This window comes from Capricornis sumatraensis, chromosome 6, assembly GCF_032405125.1.
Source record: "Capricornis sumatraensis isolate serow.1 chromosome 6, serow.2, whole genome shotgun sequence".
Lineage (NCBI taxonomy): Eukaryota > Metazoa > Chordata > Mammalia > Artiodactyla > Bovidae > Capricornis > Capricornis sumatraensis.
The window spans coordinates 25,905,733-25,922,846 of NC_091074.1; the positions used below are offsets into that span (position 1 = coordinate 25,905,733).

The window sequence follows — 17,114 nt, forward strand, 5'->3', positions numbered from 1 at the left end:
AAAACTGGGCAGCCTTTACTCTAGAGCCACCTCTCTAAACTGTGTTTGGTAAGAAAGGCATTTTAGCCAAAGAGAACTACCCTTTGCTTTGTTAGGATTCTGGCTGAACTGCTTGAGTCAGCAAACTTTTTGCCAGGAAAAGCTGCTTGGTGGATGTCAGAAAGAAAATGAGGTTATAGATCTTTTCCTGTCTGGGGTATGTATTTATTGTACAGTAGGATGTAGTCTAAATTATTCACATTTTATATTTTATGGAAATTTTAGCTTCTGTAAATCTGAGATTTCAGGACGAGAATTATGTGCAATAAAGTTCTTATAAAATCCATTTAAAAGATTAATGATAGATGTATTTGTAGAAAATTAAATCTGGGTATTTTATTTTCTCCAGTTTCCTGGATCTTCCAATTTCATTTGCGGAGACTGTCTCTGTGACAGAATCTTCTCTTTATGCCTCTTGGTCAAAGCCAAGTGCAAGGCTGGTCCTGTAAGTGTAGAACTTTCTCTCGGGCAGAAGAGATCAGTGAGTTTTTGGAATAGGTTTCTTCTAAGACTTCTTCATAAATTCTCCTTTGCAGACTGGGAATCAAAAACATTCCACAGTGAAATCCAATCTCCAGCCCTTGTTAGCTGAGTGAATTGATGGAGATCATAAAACTATTAATATTTCTGAGCCTTTGTTGTTTCCTCAGCTGCAAAATGAGGATAATGTATCTTATTTCCTAGATGGTCATTAAAATTAAATAAATAACAACTGAATGGAAATGGAAAAGGTGGGTGTTGAAATATAAACAAGTCAATATGGAGAGAAACAAATAAACACCACCAGTATCATGGCAACTGGGGCTTCCCAGGTGGTACAGTGGTGAAGAACCTGCCTGCTACTGTAGGAGACGCAAGAGACTTGGATTCAGTCCCAGGGTGAGGAAGATCCCCTGGAGGAGGAAATGACAATAGATTCCAGTATTCTTGCTGGGAAAATCCCATGGACTGAGGAGCCTGATGGGCTACAGTCCATGGGGTCACAAAGAGTTGGACCCAACTGAGCAAGTGAGCACATCCTAGCACATGGTGTAGTCTCATTATTGGTTAATGGGTTTGACATGTGGAGAGTTTGCCATATAGAACAGCTTCTTCTGCCTAATTTAATCAGCCCATTCACTGAAAGCAAAGTTCAGTTGCTAAGTCGTGTTCAACTCTTTCGACCCCATGGACTGTAGCATGCCAGGCTTCCCTGTCCTTCACTATCTCCCAGAATTGACTCAAACTCATGTCCATTGAGTTGGTGATGCCATCAAGCTATCTCATCCTCTGTTGCTGCCTTTTCCTCCTGCTTTCAATCTTTCCCAGCATCGGGGTCTTTTCCAATGAATCACTTCTTTGCATCAGGTGGCCAAAGTATTGGAGCTTCAGCTTCAGCTTCAGCTTCAGTCCTTCCAGTGAATAATCAGGGTTGATTTCATTTTGGATTGCCTGGTTTAATCTCCTTGCAGTCCAAGGGACTCTCAAGAGTCTCCTCCAACACCATAGTTCAAAAGCATCAAGTCTTCAGCAGAAAGCAAAGGGAATATTTGATGATTCATTCATTTCATCTCAATGTAGAGTACTGGAGTGGGGTGCCATTGCCTTCTCCGGCAGCAGCAGCAGCAGCAGCAGCAGCAGCATTAATTAGATTATTCCTTTGCATTAGGCTCTGGGTTAAGTTCTGAAGGTCCTCAGATGAGTAACGCATGGATGCCTTGAAGTTTCTTGAAGCCACATGATAGCTCTGGTGGGAATGAGGCTCTAGAGTGACCTTTTCAGTTTGAATTGGTTATCTCTGGTTCTGATAAATGGAAACCTGTCAAAGTTTAAAAGAGAATATATATTCTTTCAGTACACGTTTGCTACTGTGATAAAAATGATTTAGAATTATGTAATTATTCTTTAAAAGTTTTGATTGCTCATCAATTGAATGCAGGTGAGTTGAAAGATTCAGGGAAAGTGAGGCAGGAAAAAAATGATAAAAAAAAATATCAGTGAAGAGGCAGTCTGGGGATGGAACATGAACTTTGGACTCAGACAGACCTAGATTCAAATCCTGGCTTTGCCCTTTATCAAGGAAGTGTCTTTGAGTAAGTTATTTTCCTTCCTAGAGATTTCCCACCCCCATCTGTTAAATGGTGACAGTAGTACATGATTTTCAGGATTATTGTGACAATTAAATGAGATAATGTATCTGAAAGATATATGTACCTCATTTTAAGATGCATAGGCTTTGATGGTCTGTGATATACAAAGATCATCACTATATTATTAAACAGAATATTCCTATGTTATCAGCTCATGCCACCTCTATCTGTTGAAGACCTCATCATCCTCATTCTTCTGGTTAGCTAGGTCAAAAATGATCTCTGTATCCACACAGTGTCTATTTTCTATCCCATGCCTTATGGGTTTTCTCGCTGGCTTTCTGAATTGTAGCCTTGAATCCACTGGTTTCACTGTTTCAGCTGGATTGCAAGTTCCCAAGGGACACTGTCCATGTCCATCATCACTGAGCACAATGTCTGGCACATGGTAGGTAGCTGATGAATGTGGGAGGAATGGAGAACAATTTATAAAGGAGATCACAGCCACCAGGCAGGAATCCTCTCATATTCTGTGTTCCCTCCCCTCTCTATTTACTCTCCCTACCCCTATACCCCAAAAGCCATTTGTGTCTCTTGTTTCATTGTGGTGGACAAGGCTTTCCTCGTGCAGCTGAGGCTAGTCCCTTTTCTTGTGCTCAAGATCACACTCATCCTTCTCAAGAACCGCACTCCTATCCACTAATTTCCATTTTTTCCCACCTCCTCTCCTGTATTTTTAACTTCTTTATGCCCATCATAGTGAAAAGATCATGGTCTTATGCACAGAAGATGCTCAATAAATGTCTGCACAAGAAATGAAAACAAGGAGTTTAAGGAAGGATTTGCGGAAGGATTCCCTTCCATTGTGTGTTCCTTTGATGCAGTGATTTTCAAAATTCTCAGATGCAAAGTCCTTTGCTCAAATGCATTCTTACCTGAAGATTCTATTTGTAACATGTAAAACACCCACTGTTTTAGTTGGGTGGAGTCAGGCAGAGAGAATGCAGCCCGGAAGCTTTGCAACCTCACTCTCTGCCTTTCCCCACTTTGGTGATGGAGTTTTCATGCAGTGTATTTGGCATACAGTGGGCACATTAAAGGGGCTTCCCAGGTGGTGCTAGTGGTAAAGAACCCTCCTGCTAATGCAGGAGATGTAAGTGACAGGGATTTAATCCCTGGGTCAGGAAGAGCCCCTAGAGGGGGGCATAGCAACTCACTCCAGTATTCTTGCCTGGAGAATCCCATGCGCAGAGGAGTTTGGTGGGCCTAGTGGGCTACAGTCCATGAGGTCGCAAAGAGTCAGACATGACTGAAGTGACTTTGCACACACACACAGGCACGTTAAAAATGAGATTTACTTGGAGAAATTATTAGCCACAACGTTTGAAGCTTATGTCACTTGCATTTAGATAGCTTGATTATCATGGCTGTTTCTCATTTCTAAAACTTGTTTACAGTGTTGACATTTACTGCCATTAGTGGGTAGCTTTTCTATTCAGATCCGCTTCAATAGGAGGAATACAACAATCAAACACAATGTGGTGTCTGAACTCTCCTCTTACTTGAGAAGGGTTGGCAGGGCAACCGGATGGAGCTGTCCTCATCCAGTCTCAGAGTAACGTAAAGAATGATAAATACATTGTCATGCATGAGAAAGAAGAGCCGCATCCATTAATCCTGTGCCTTTGATGATGAAGGAACACAGAACGCTCTGTATACATTGTTTCCTCAATCCTCAAAGATGTTTTATTAAGACACAAAGCCTCATCAAACCTGCTTTTCTTTGCTTCCCTGTTAAAGCACCAGTGACTGCATAAGATGAATTTGGATGGTGTTATTTGCTGGTTGCTAGGCTTTTCCCCCTCCCGCTGCTCTCACTTATTCTCTTGCTTTTGCTCCCGCTGCGTTTCCTTTGTTGGGATGCCTGATGAATATCTGTAATCCTAGTGTCAGATTTACATGAGCTTGGGTTACCTTTAGAGCATCACAGCCACAGAAGCCAACAGAAATTCATATAATTGCCTTCCAGAAAGCTAAGGAAACTTTGTTGGACACTTGAGTGGCTGTCCCCTCCTCACCCCCATTGATGGTGGGTTAGCTACTGTGAATCAAAAGAGATGCTTTACTTAAAGTAAAACACACCTCTTCCAATGCCCACAGTTTATTCCAAAATTTACCAGTTTTATCCAGCCTCCTGCCTCCAAGGGAAACCTTGTTGCTCCTGCTGTAGAAGGGAAGAAAAACAGACAAGAATGAATGCTTGAAACGTCCACCCATCTCAAGTTCAGATTTGTCTTGATCTTCTTTTACCTTTGGTTTTTAGACTTCTTTTCAGAAGAGAAAGGTTCTTACTTCATTATCTTGATTCTATCTCTTCCTGCTACCTTGTGGAGCCCTCATCTATGAGTTATTCTTCTTGACACTTCAATTTGCAATCTCTTCTCTGGCTTGATCTCTTTCTCTATCAAACCCTAAACTGAAAATGTGTGTGTGTGTGTGTGTGTGTGTGTGTGCTGGCTTTACCATCTCAAAACACTAGAAAATTGCTTCCTTTAATGCCAAACTTTCTCCAAAGAAATATCTCCTTTTATTGACTCCATTGTCCCAGTCGCTAATCCCCTAGATGCGGCTTCTAACCCCACTGTTATGCACAAGCTTTCCCTACTAATAAAGGTCCCTGTTGCCTGCTTATTGTCATGTCTGTTCTTTCCTTCTTAGCCCTAAAGTCATACAATCTCTATAGTATTTGGCTCTTTTAACCACTCTTCTTTATTTCTTTTTTTTAAAGTTAATGTTTATTGGCCATTAGTTGATTTACAATGTTATGTCAGTTTCTGCTGTACAGCAAAATGCCTCAGTTATACATAAACACATATCTACTCTTTAGATTCTTTTCTCACATAGGTCATTACAGAGCACTGAGTAGAGTTCCCTGTGCGGTACAGTAGGTCCTTGTTAGTTATTTTATGTATAGTAGTTTGTATATGTCATTCCCAATTTCTCAGTTTATCCCTTCTCCCACTTTTCCCCCTTGGGCTTCCCAGGTGGCACTGGTGGTAAAGAACCCACCTGCCCGTGCGGGAGACACAAGAGACATAGGTTCTGTCCTGGACTGCGGGGATCTCCTGGAGAAGGGCATGGTAACTCACTCCAGTATTCTCATCTGGAGAATCCCATGGACAGAGGAGCCCAGTGGGCTACAGTCCACAGGGTCAGAAAGAGTCAAACACCACTAAGCGACTTAGTACACACCACCTTTCCCTCATACGTTTGTTTCCTATATCTTCTTTATCTTTCTATAAACAATTTCTCCTCTAAATACTGTATGGCTACATTGATCAGGGGCCTGCAAGGGGCTTACCCTCTTGCAGTAGGTAACTAATCAAGTAGGGTAACTAATGATGGTTAATGTGAGACTATTTACAAAGGTGTGAGCAGGGTTAAGAGAATAACAATAAAGGGTGCTGACATTCCCTCGGGCTCCCACATCCTTAAACCATTACTGGAATGGAAAAGTAGGAATTCAAGAGATACCTGGAGTAACAGGCAAATTCAGCTTTGGTGTACAAAATGAAGCAGGGCAAAGGCTAAGAGAGTTTTGCCAAGAGAACCCACCGGTCATAGCAAATACCCTCTTCCAACAACACAAGATAAGACTCTACACATGGACATCACTAGATGGTCAATACCAAAATCAGATTGATTATATTCTTTGCAGCCAAAGTTGGAGAAGCTGTATACAGTCAGCAAAAAACACTGGGAGCTGACTGTGGCTCAGATCATGAACTCCTTATTGCCAAATTCAAAATTAAATTGAAGAAAGTAGGGAAAACCACCTCAGGTATGACCTAAATTAAATCCCTTATGATTATACAGTGGAAGTGACAAATAGATTCAAGGGATTAGATCTGATAGAATGTCTGATGAACTACGGACAGAGGTTCATGACATTGTACAGGAGGCAGTCATCAAGACTATCTCCAAGGAAAAGAAATGCAAAAAGGCAAAATGGTTGTCTGAGGAGGCCTTACAAATAGCTGAGAAAAGAAGAGAAGCAAAAAGCAAAGGAGAAAAGGAAAGATATACCCATTTGAAGGCAGAGTTCCAAAGAATAGCAAGGAGAGATAGGAAAGCCTTCCTCAGTAATCAATGCAAAGAAATAAAGGAAAGCGATAGAATGAGAAAGACTACAGATCTCTTCAAGAAAATTAGAGATACCAAGGGAACACTGGACGTGAGTCTGAGTGAAGTCTGGGAGTTGGTGATGGACAGGGAGGCCTGGTGTGCTGCGATTCATGGGGTCGCAGAGTCGAACACGACTGAGTGACTGAACTGAACTGAAGGGAACATTGCATGCAAAGATGTGCACAATATAGGATAGAAATGATATGTCCCTAACAGAAGCAGAAGATATTAAGAAGTGGTGGCAAGAATACACAGAAGAACTATATAAGAAAGATCTTCATGACCCAGATAACCACAATGATGTGCTCACTCACCTAGAGCCAGACATCCTGGAATGCAAAGTCAAGTGGGTCTTAGGAAGCATCATTATGAACAAAGCTAGTGGAGGGGAATGGAATTCCAGCTGAGCTCTTTCAAATCCTGAAAGATGATGCTGTGAAAGGGCTGCACTCAATATGCCAGCAAATTTGGAAGACTCAGCAGTGGCCACCTGACTGGAAAAAGTCAGTTTTCATTCCAATCCCAAAGAAAGGCAATCAATGCCAGAGAATGTTTAAACTACTGCACAATTGCACTCATCTCTCATGCTAGCAAAGTAATGCTCAAAATTCTCCAAGCCAGGCTTCAACGGTATGTGAACTGAGAACTTCCAGATGTCCAAACTGGATTTAGAAAAGGCAGAGGAACCAGAGATCAAATTGCCAACATCTGCTGGATCATTGAAAAACAAGAAAATTCCAGAAAAAACATCTATTTCTGTTTTACTGACTATGCCAAAGCCTTTGACTGCATGGATCACAACAAACTGTGGAAAATTCTGAGAGATATGGGAATACCAGACCACCTGACCTGCCTCATGAGAAATCTGTATGCAGGTCAAGAAACAATAGTTGGAACTGGACATGGGACAACAGACTGGTTCTAAATTGGGAAAAGAGTAATGTCAGGGCTGCATATTGTCACCCTGCTTATTTAACTTATATGAAGAGTACATCATGAGAAATGCCCAGCTGGATGAAACACAAGCTGAAATCAAGATTGCCAGGAGAAATATCAATAACCTCAGAAACACAGATGACACCACCATTATGGCAGAAAGTGAAGAAGAACTAAAGAGTTTCTTGATGAAAGTGAAAGAGGAGAGTGAAAAAGTTGGCTAAAAACTCAACATTCAGAAAACTAAGATCATGACATCCAGTCCAATCACTTCATGGCAAATAGATGGGGAAACAATGGAAACAGTGACAGACTATATGTTTTGGGCTCCAAAGTCACTGCAGATGGTGATTGCAGCCATGAAATTAAAAGATGCTTGCTCCTTGGAAGGAAAGCTATGATCAACCTAGACAGCATATGAAAAGGCAGAGACATTACTTTGCCATAAAAGGTCCATCTAGTCAAGGCTATGGTTTTTCCAGTAGTCATGTATGGATGTGAGATTTGGACTATAAAGAAACCTGAGTGCTGAAGAATTGATGCTTTTGAACTGTGGTGTTGGAGAAGACTATTGAGAGTCCCTTGGACTGCAAGGAGACCCATCTAGTCCATCCTAAAGGAAATCAGTCCTGAATATTCGTTGGAAGGATTGATGCAGAAACTGAAACTCCAATACTTTGGCCACCTGATGCGAAGAACTGACTCGCTGGAAAAGACCCTGATGCTGGGAAAGATTGAAGGCAGGAGGAGAAGGGGCTGACAAAGGATGAGATGTTTGGACGGCATCACTGGCTCAATGGACATGAGTTTGAGTAGGCTCCAGGAGTTCGGTGATTGACAGGGAAGCCTGGCATGGTGATGTCCATGTGGTTGCAAAGAGCTGGACACACTGAGTGACTGAACTGAACTGCCACACTCAGGCCTGAAGGGGCCACAGTGAACTCTCTTCGAAGTTGAGTAGCTGACAGGAGTTCTGTTCTGTTGGAGTTCCTTTGGGAAAGGAACATGGCCAACCTTGGCTCCCTGGGAGGGAAATATCTGGGAGGGTATACACTCTGCTCCCCTCATCTGCCATGTATGGTCATGGCCAGACTCGGTTGGAAGCTAGAGAGGTGGTTTGATGCAGTCCTTAAAGACCAGCTTCCTCAGGCTACAGAACACATCAGAGAATCAGGGTAACTGACGCGACACATTCAGCAATGTAAACATGAATGCATATTTACAAAATAAGTGCGGAATATGTAGAATAACAACACAACACCTGCCTCTATATCCTTTCGCTTACCCTCAGAGTGAAGGCTGGCTTCAGGTATCTGCTTACCTGGATTTCCTCTTTCACTTGACCACTGGCCCCTGAGAATTTCTTAATTGTCTGCTAGCTCATTGATATATATTATGTATATTTTGTCCAGCATTCTTTGCTCTTTTCAGTAGAAGAGTTCCTCAGTGTGTCTCGTCTGAGAATCTGCTAGATACGGAAGCTCCTTGTTCCTTTTCAGACTGCTTTTATCCTTGGCTTCTTACTGTGGCCAACATGGAATTTTCATCTTGCTGCTTATTGCACTTTTTATTCTCACAGACAGAAGGCGTCAACTTTGGCTTTTGGTAAGACAGAGATTTTCGTAAATGTGTAACATATCAAAACTACACTTATGCTTTGTCCTAATTCTCAGTGTGAGCAGGAGAAAGATTACTTTGTCCTCAGAACCTCTCACTCTCCTGAGCTTCCTTCTGTGCTTTCACTCACCTGATGGGCAGTGTTGTGTAATTAGAATGCTCCAGACTAAACTCCTCTCCATCCAGTTCTGCATCTTGTCCTGTCTTTTCTTCTTTGTGTACAGACAGCACTGTCCAGTCATTAAACTAGGTTTAGTAATGGGACTCTTTTTTCATGTACTGGTTATTTCCTGGAGCTTCTGAAGAGTGAATTGCCATTTTTAAGATGCAGCATGGCGTGTTTCTTCTTTTCTGCTTGGCTGGATGTGGGCACATTGACGGTAGAGGCAGTTGGGTTTCTCAGAAGTCAAGTTAGACCGTATGGACTTAAAGATCCTCCCATATTTTTAAAAATTGTTTTAATTGTGCTTGCCACTCAGTACTTACACAGCCAATTTATTTGGTCTATAATCCGTTTCCTCGCATGTACAGAGGAATGGGGTTATTGCAAGAAAAGTTATGACCAACCTAGATAGCATATTCATTACTAGATATCAGAGACATTACTTTGCCAACAAAGGTCCATCTAGTCAAGGCTATGGTTTTTCCTGTGGTCATGTATGGATGTGAGAGTTGGACTGTGAAGAAAGCTGAGCTCCGAAGAATTGATGCTTTTGAACTGTGGTGTTGGAGAAGACTCTTGAGAGTCCCTTGGACTGCAAGGAGATCCAACCAGTCCATTCTGAAGGAGATGAGCCCTGGGATTTCTTTGGAAGGACTGATGCTAAAGCTGAAACTCCAGTACTTTGGCCACCTCATGCGAAGGGTTGACTCATTGGAAAAGACTCTGATGCTGGGAGGGATTGGGGGCAGGAGGAGAAGGGGACAACAGAGGATGAGATGGCTGGATGGCATCACGGACTCGATGGACATGAGTCTGAGTGAACTCCGGGAGATGGTGATGGACAGGGAGGCCTGGCGTGCTGTGATTCATGGGGTCGCAAAGAGTGGGACACGACTGAGCGACTGAACTGAACTGAAGAGAGAAGTCTGGGTATGTGTATTCACAGTAATGTAACGACATTGTGTTCATTTCATTGTCATGCTTTTTCTGTGAACTCTGTATAAGTCACCTTCCATTCTCTTCCAGCCTTGTTTTCACCAGTGATGGTGTCTCACACTATGAAATGAACCATGCTTCACCTGTGCAACCTTGTTTTGTCTATTTGCATTAATTGATTTTCCTGATATTTTCACATCTTAGTTTTCCTTAATTTTCTTGTATCCCTCACCCTCATCCCACATCCAGTTGGAAATCAGTTCCTGTCAATTCTTTCCCCTAAAAATGCCTCAGATTATATCTCCTTTTCACTTCTGCCCCAGCTCCCTTACATAGGCTCTCATGATTTTCTACAGCAGACTCCCAGTTATGCATGCTGCATCTATAGTAATCATTTCAGCCTGTAAATCAGACCACAGTGGAGGTCTGTGTAAGAATGTGGGGTAGATCTATAAGTGGGGTAGATGGTGTCTCCTCCTCCCACAACTGCCATCTAACGGCATCTGTACTCTTGGAGAGAGTTACTGGGAACATCTCAGTCTACCCAAGTGATCTCTAAGTCCATTGGGATTCTTGGGTTACCTTGTAGTTTTCATGGGCCTGCACACACATGGCCTAGTATTAGAGGACCTCGTTGTTGTTTAGTTGTTAAGTCGTATCTGACTCTTTTGGGGTCCCATGGACTTTTGCCTGCCAGGCTCCTCTGTCCATGGGATTTTGCAGGCAAGAATACTAGAGTGGGTTGCCATTTCCTTCTCCAGGGGAATCTTCCCGACCCAGAGATCAGACCCATGTCTCCTGCGTTGGCAAGTGGATTATTTAGCATTGAGCCACCAGGGAAGCCAGATCCTCATTGCTCCTCAAATCTTTGCTGTGGCATTGAGTTGCAGTTTTAACCAATCCGATTGTTGCTGTATTTCTGTAAGAGCCAACACACAGAGGAATGTGAGTCCTGAGGAGGAACATTCCTCCTCCTTGATGCAGAGACATCTCCCTTTATGCCAGACATTTTTCTCTCCTCCACTACAAAGTCAGTCATATTTAGATTTATTACTACTGATCTATTTCACTTCAAAGCCAGTAAACCTGTATTGTCTTTACTTCTGTTTTTTTCACAAAGGTAGAGCAAATTGGGGGCTTCCCAGGTAGCACAGTTGTAAAGAATCTGCCCGCCAGTGCAGGAGATGCAGGAGACACAAGTTCTATCCCTGAGTCGGGAAGATCCCCTGGAGTAAGAAATGGCTACCCACTCCAGTATCCTTGCCTGGGAAATCCCATAGACAGAGGAGTTCGGTGGGCTACAGACCATGGGGTCACAGAGAGTCGGACACGACTCAGCACCAGCACCAGCACCACCAGAGAGAATTGAAGGATAAGTCCTGGAAGGCTTGAAGAGAACCCCTTCCCTTAGCCAGCCTTCAGCCGAACTACTCCCACTCTTGAATCCAGAAGCTGAGGATTGTTTTTTCAAACCCAATAAACATTGGAGTCATTTCTTTTCTTGTTATTCCAAATCTCCTTCAAATTTTCCTTCTCAGAAATGCTTCATTGTCTCATATTTCTAACTCAGTTTCATCCTCAAACCAAAGGCTTCCTGTCAACATACCCTAACTTCTCTCTTTCTCAAACAACTCTGAGCTCACTGAGGCTTATTTCATCCCCAGAACAGCTCCAGGTGGTAGGTAGAAGACAGGATGCCAGTATTAGCTTTGTGCAACCAGTCCAGTCTGAAGGAGATCAGCCCTGGGATTTCTTTGGAAGGAATGATGCTAAAGCTGAAACTCCAGTACTTTGGCCACCTCATGAGAAGAGTTGACTCATTGGAAAAGACTCTGATGCTGGAAGGGATTGGGGGCAGGAGGAGAAGGGGACAACAGAGGATGAGATGGCTGGATGGCATCACTGACTTGATGGACATGAGTCTGAGTGAACTCCAGGAGTTGGTGATGGACAGGGAGGCCTGGCGTGCTGCGATTCATGGAGTCGGAAAGAGTGGGACACGACTGAGCAACTGAACTGAACTGAACTGAAGCAGCAGCAGAAGTGAAAGCACTGAATGTCTGTGTGCCCAAGGTTAACGAGACATCGAAGTAAATTTTAAATATTTTGACTGAGGGAGTGGAAAAGCTGTCCATACAATTAAAAATTTTTTCAATTAAAAAAAAAAGCAGCAGCAGTCTCCAAATCAAGTTAATCGAAAAAAAATTTAAATGCCATGATTATGTTCTTCTAAAACAACCAAGCAAATCTATGAATTTAGGTAAACATGCTCCCGTCTCTTAATGCCTTTGTTAGTCTTCTGTGCTTTAAGCCACTCGTTTTCCCTTTGTAAACCCAAATTGTCAATCTGATCATGTCTTAAAAACATCAGATATACTTTAAGTTAAAAAAAAAAAAGCTCACAAAAATTTTACTTTCGAATTCCAAGCCAGGGTGAAATTTAATTGCAGTTATAAACCCTCTGAGCAAGGGTTTATCTGGAATTGCCAACATAACCCCAAGTTCAGCAATGCAAATGACACTGCTATAATAAAAGAAATAAAAAAGCTTTCAATATGTTGTCTAAGAACTTGAGCACACTGAAAGTGATTTATAAGCAGGCAGACTAAACATTTAAATGCCTTTCCTAGCAATGGTGTATTTTTCAATACAGCAAGCACTCTCATATATGATTCTGTATTCCAAGACAGCGCTGCTTCTGACAATATAAGTCCTTTCTGATAGGGTAACATTTCCAATCCAAGATTAAAATCTTGGAAACTTGTCAACAGAAAAGGATGATAATATGAGTGAAACTGCAGCTATCAAAGAAAAATGCCTCACAAGTAATTTCTGTAATGGTCAACTTCTAGTAATTTTCCCTTCCCCTTTTACTCTTAAGTAAAGGGGTTGGCCTGAAGGTCATTTTAATATTTTGGATAAGTACAGTTACAAACGAGAAATTCATGAACACAGGAAAAAGTGAGTCATTTAATACCACAAAAATCAACTTTTTGCATTGGCTTTCTTATTTCCATTTCTAATGCAGACCATAGGGAATATTTTTCTTCTGATGAATAGAGGTTTGAGCAATGAGTTGACAATAAACCCTTGAACTTCATGAGGCACTAAAAATTAGAGGATCAGAGAGTCTTAAGTTTTCTTGAGTATATTTCCATAATTTTTTTCTGTTACTTTATTTAATCTTTCACTACTCCAGAGACTAGAACTGAGTGACCTACTAGGTCTTTTCCATTTTTTTTCTTATAATTCTGCTTTTCTGTTTAGGATGTGGGTGATCTCTTTAATCTCTGGTATGCCCTTGGCTATACCCAGGTAAATTGGGGTGATTCTCAGTTTTACGAGCTATACAGGACGGAGTATTATGGGCCAAAGAGTATGTCTGAAAAAGTTCAGAACATTTATACAGTTTTATTACTGTGATATTTCTAAATTATTTTATTCCCATCACACACTATGGTAGCTAAAGTGAATTTCAAAGTCTAGTTTCTTATTTTTCCTTTGGTTGGATATATCTTGCCTCTAGAATATTCTTTTCTTCCCTGAATACTCAGCATTTTCCTTATCATGGTTCTGAGTATTTCAAATCACAAATAGACACTCATACACAGACATTCTGTTTCTTTCTCAAAACTTATGTTTTCCTTTATTTGATGACAAATCAAGTATAATTCAACACTTAATTATTAACTATCTACTAGCCTGTGTCATTCAGGCCCTGCGCTGTCCCTGGGGGATGCACTGCTAAATTAGATGTGCACTGTTTCAGGTAGCTCAAGGTCTGATAAAGGAGCTGGATGTGTTTGTTAGTCATCAGATTTCAGAGTAATGGTCCTAGGGGAGGGATAAACAGACAGGCTCATAAAGGACCAACGTACCCAGTGTCAGGGGTCAGGGAAGTCTCCCTACAGCAGTGCTTTTCAAAGTGTGGTCCTTGAATTATAGCATCATATCACCTGGGAACTTGTCAGAAACACAAACTCTCAGGCTCCATCCCAGAAGTACTAAATCAAAAACTCTAGGGAGGGTCTTTTGTCTGTTTTGCAATAAGCCCTCTGGATGGTTCTGATACATGTCTAGGTTTAATAACCACTGCCTCAGGGTCAGTAACAACTTTGTAAGGAAAAGATGCTTTCTTTACTATCAGGCTCATTTGCATAATTGATACCTCTTGATAATTAAGTCATCTAAGATCTCCTGTTCTTTTCTTTGTCTCTAAACTGTACTGAAAAAGTGCAACAGCTTCCATTTTAAACAACTGTTACTTACATATACTTTCCCTGTCCACACACATTTAAATGGTTTAAAGGTAGAACACAAATAATTAATTACATTAGAGTTACACAATGCAAAACATCATTAACAACAACAACCTGATTCTTTTGAAAACAAAATAGACCCAATTGAACAAATTAATCAAATGAGTCTTCCTAGAAATCTAGTTTGGTTTGTGAATGTGAGAACATCTGTGTCCTAGTACTCAATATTTTGAAGCACCATTCTGTTTCTTGGAGATGATAAAAGCAGCCGGGAGTCCATTCTTATCCCTATGCAACAAGAGTAGAATTCATATCTTCTTGCCCCACACCCTCTTCTCCATGGGAATGAAGGCAAATGGAAGAAATGAAATAAACTAGACAAGAGCTGAACTAAATTGAGTGATGTTTTAATTATATGCCTTCCTTCTGAGTTGCTTCGGTTGTGTCCCACTTTTAAAATTATAGTTTTACATTATAAGTAAAATGATTTGTTGTTCAGTTGCTAAGTCAGATCCAACTCTTTGCGACACCATGGACTGCAGCATGGCAGGCTTCCCTGTCCTTCACTATGTTGCAGAGTGTGCTCAAACTCGTGTCCATTGAGTCGATGATGCCGTCCAATCAACTCAGGTAAAATGATGGAATTTATTTTTTGATAAGAATATGTACTTATCTGTGTGTACAAGAACCAACTGTATACAACTACTGGTGAATTCTTTTATAAAGAATTATTAATGACGGCATGCTGCCGTCCGGAGGGTCGCAAGAGTCGGACACAACGTAGCAACTGAACAACAACAACAGTTTGAAAATTAAATGGGCATCTTAAAAAACAAAATTCAAAAGTTGTCCATGGCAGTGGCGGCAGGGCGTTGCGACTGACGCGCCGGTAGTCTCCGAAGCGCACTCTGCCGGCCACTCTCGCAGCCCTGGCAGACAGGCAGCACATCTGTGAATGAGATCTTCGTTGGCTGCAGGACTTTTGGGCTGCAGGATACCCGAGAGAAAATCCGAAAAGTTGGACAGTATCTAGAACAAACAGCTCGAGAGATTTGAACTCTACTGCAAGGGGTCCATCAGTGTGCTGGGTTTCAGGACATTCCAAAGAGGCATTTGAAAACTCGAGAATTGGTACAGTAAAAACACATCTAACGTCTTTGAGGAAAAGGCCATGGCAACCCACTCCAGTACTCTTGCCTGGAAAATCCCATGGACAGAGGAGCCTGGTGGGCTGCCGTCTATGAGGTCGCACAGAGTTGGACACGACTGAAGCGACTTAGCAGCAGCAGCAACGTCTTTGAAGACCCAGTTTCCTGCGGAACAGTATTACAGGTTTCACGAGCACAGGAGATTTGTGCTGCAGTGCCTGGTCTTCTTGGCAGCGTTTGTTGTGTCCTTGGAGTCCAAAACCATAGTGAACCGAGAAGTGGTTACCAAGATCCTTGGCAATGAGCGTGATCTGAAGAAGGGATTTCACTCGGATGTGGAAGATTATCTCTCGGAGTTCTCATTCTCGCTAGTGAACTGTTGAGGTTATCCGTCAACAGCGTGACCGCCGGAGACTACTCCCGGCCCCTGCACATCTCCACCTTCATCAAACGAGCTGGATTCCGGCTTCTGCCTCCTCAACCTCAACAATGATTCCCCGAGGAAGCGCTACGAGGGCCTGAAGTACGATGTGAAGAAAGTGAAGGAGGTGGTCTGCCATCTCTCCATCCGGGGCTGCAACAGGGAGCCGGCAGCTGCCTGCGTGAAGCAGGGGGCTCCCCGCCGGCCCTGCTGACTCCAGCGGTGCCCACCAGGCCCAGCCCAGCGCCTCCCATGGTAGTTAGGATACCCCGTCATTTCTTAACTGGTTGTGTGGTGTTTCAGGGTTGAAGCGCTTTTTAGGGGGTGACAGAATAGCCTTTACAAGGATAGGTTTTCTTTGTTTTCAGTGAATTTGCTCTGTAACTCAGTATATACTTCAGTTTTGTCAGAAAACGTACATGTCGATCTCTTCCTAAAGTTCTTTTCTTGCTTAACCGCCCCCCCAACCCCAAAAAGAAATTGTCCATTGTACAATGCTAATACGAGTTTTTTTGATAACTTTGTAAATATTATGCTATGTTGCTTATTTAATACTGTTATTAATAATTCAACATTCTGTTATAATGATTCAGATATGTCATGTCACAAATTGTCCCCTGAAATATAATTACAAATTGAATGGGTCACTACATTCTTTAAATATCTCTCACCATTCTTAAAAATATATCTTTGCACATATAGCAGTATAAAAGATATTCTTAATCTGTTCACTTCATTCTGATTTAAATTCCATCATCTTTTCTAAAAATTTTTTGTTGAAATAGCATTGATTTACAATGTTGTGATAGTTTCAGGTGTACAGAAAGTGTTTCACTTATGGATACATATATATATGTCCTTCTTAATATTACTTTCCATTATAGGTTATTATAAACTATCAAGTATAGTTCCCTATGTTATATAGTAGGTCCTTGTTGGTTATCTTAACAATAACCTTGTTGGTTATTTATATATGGTAGTGTGTGTGTTTTAATCCCAAACACCTAGTTTATGCCTCTCCTCCCTTCTCCTTGGTAATAAGTTTGTTCTCTGTGTCTGTAAGTCTATTTCTGTTTTCTAAAAAAGTTCATTTGTATCATGTTTTTAAATTCCACATATATGTGATATCATATGATATTTATCTTTCTCTGTTAATATATTATATCATATTATATATTAACTGTTAATATGATATCATATTATATCGTATTATATATTAACTGATATCATATCAGTTAATATGATAATCTCCAGGTCCATCCATGGTACTACAAATGGCCATATTTTATTCACTTTTATAGCTGAGTAATATTCCATTGCATATATATATATATATATATA

General features: G+C 41.4%; 1 pseudogene; it reads left to right on the top strand.

Moving 5' to 3' along the window:
• The first annotated feature begins 9,178 nt into the window (after positions 1–9,178).
• On the top strand, positions 9,179–15,987 carry LOC138081275 (translin-like; annotated as a pseudogene).
• The last annotated feature ends 1,127 nt before the right edge of the window (positions 15,988–17,114 follow it).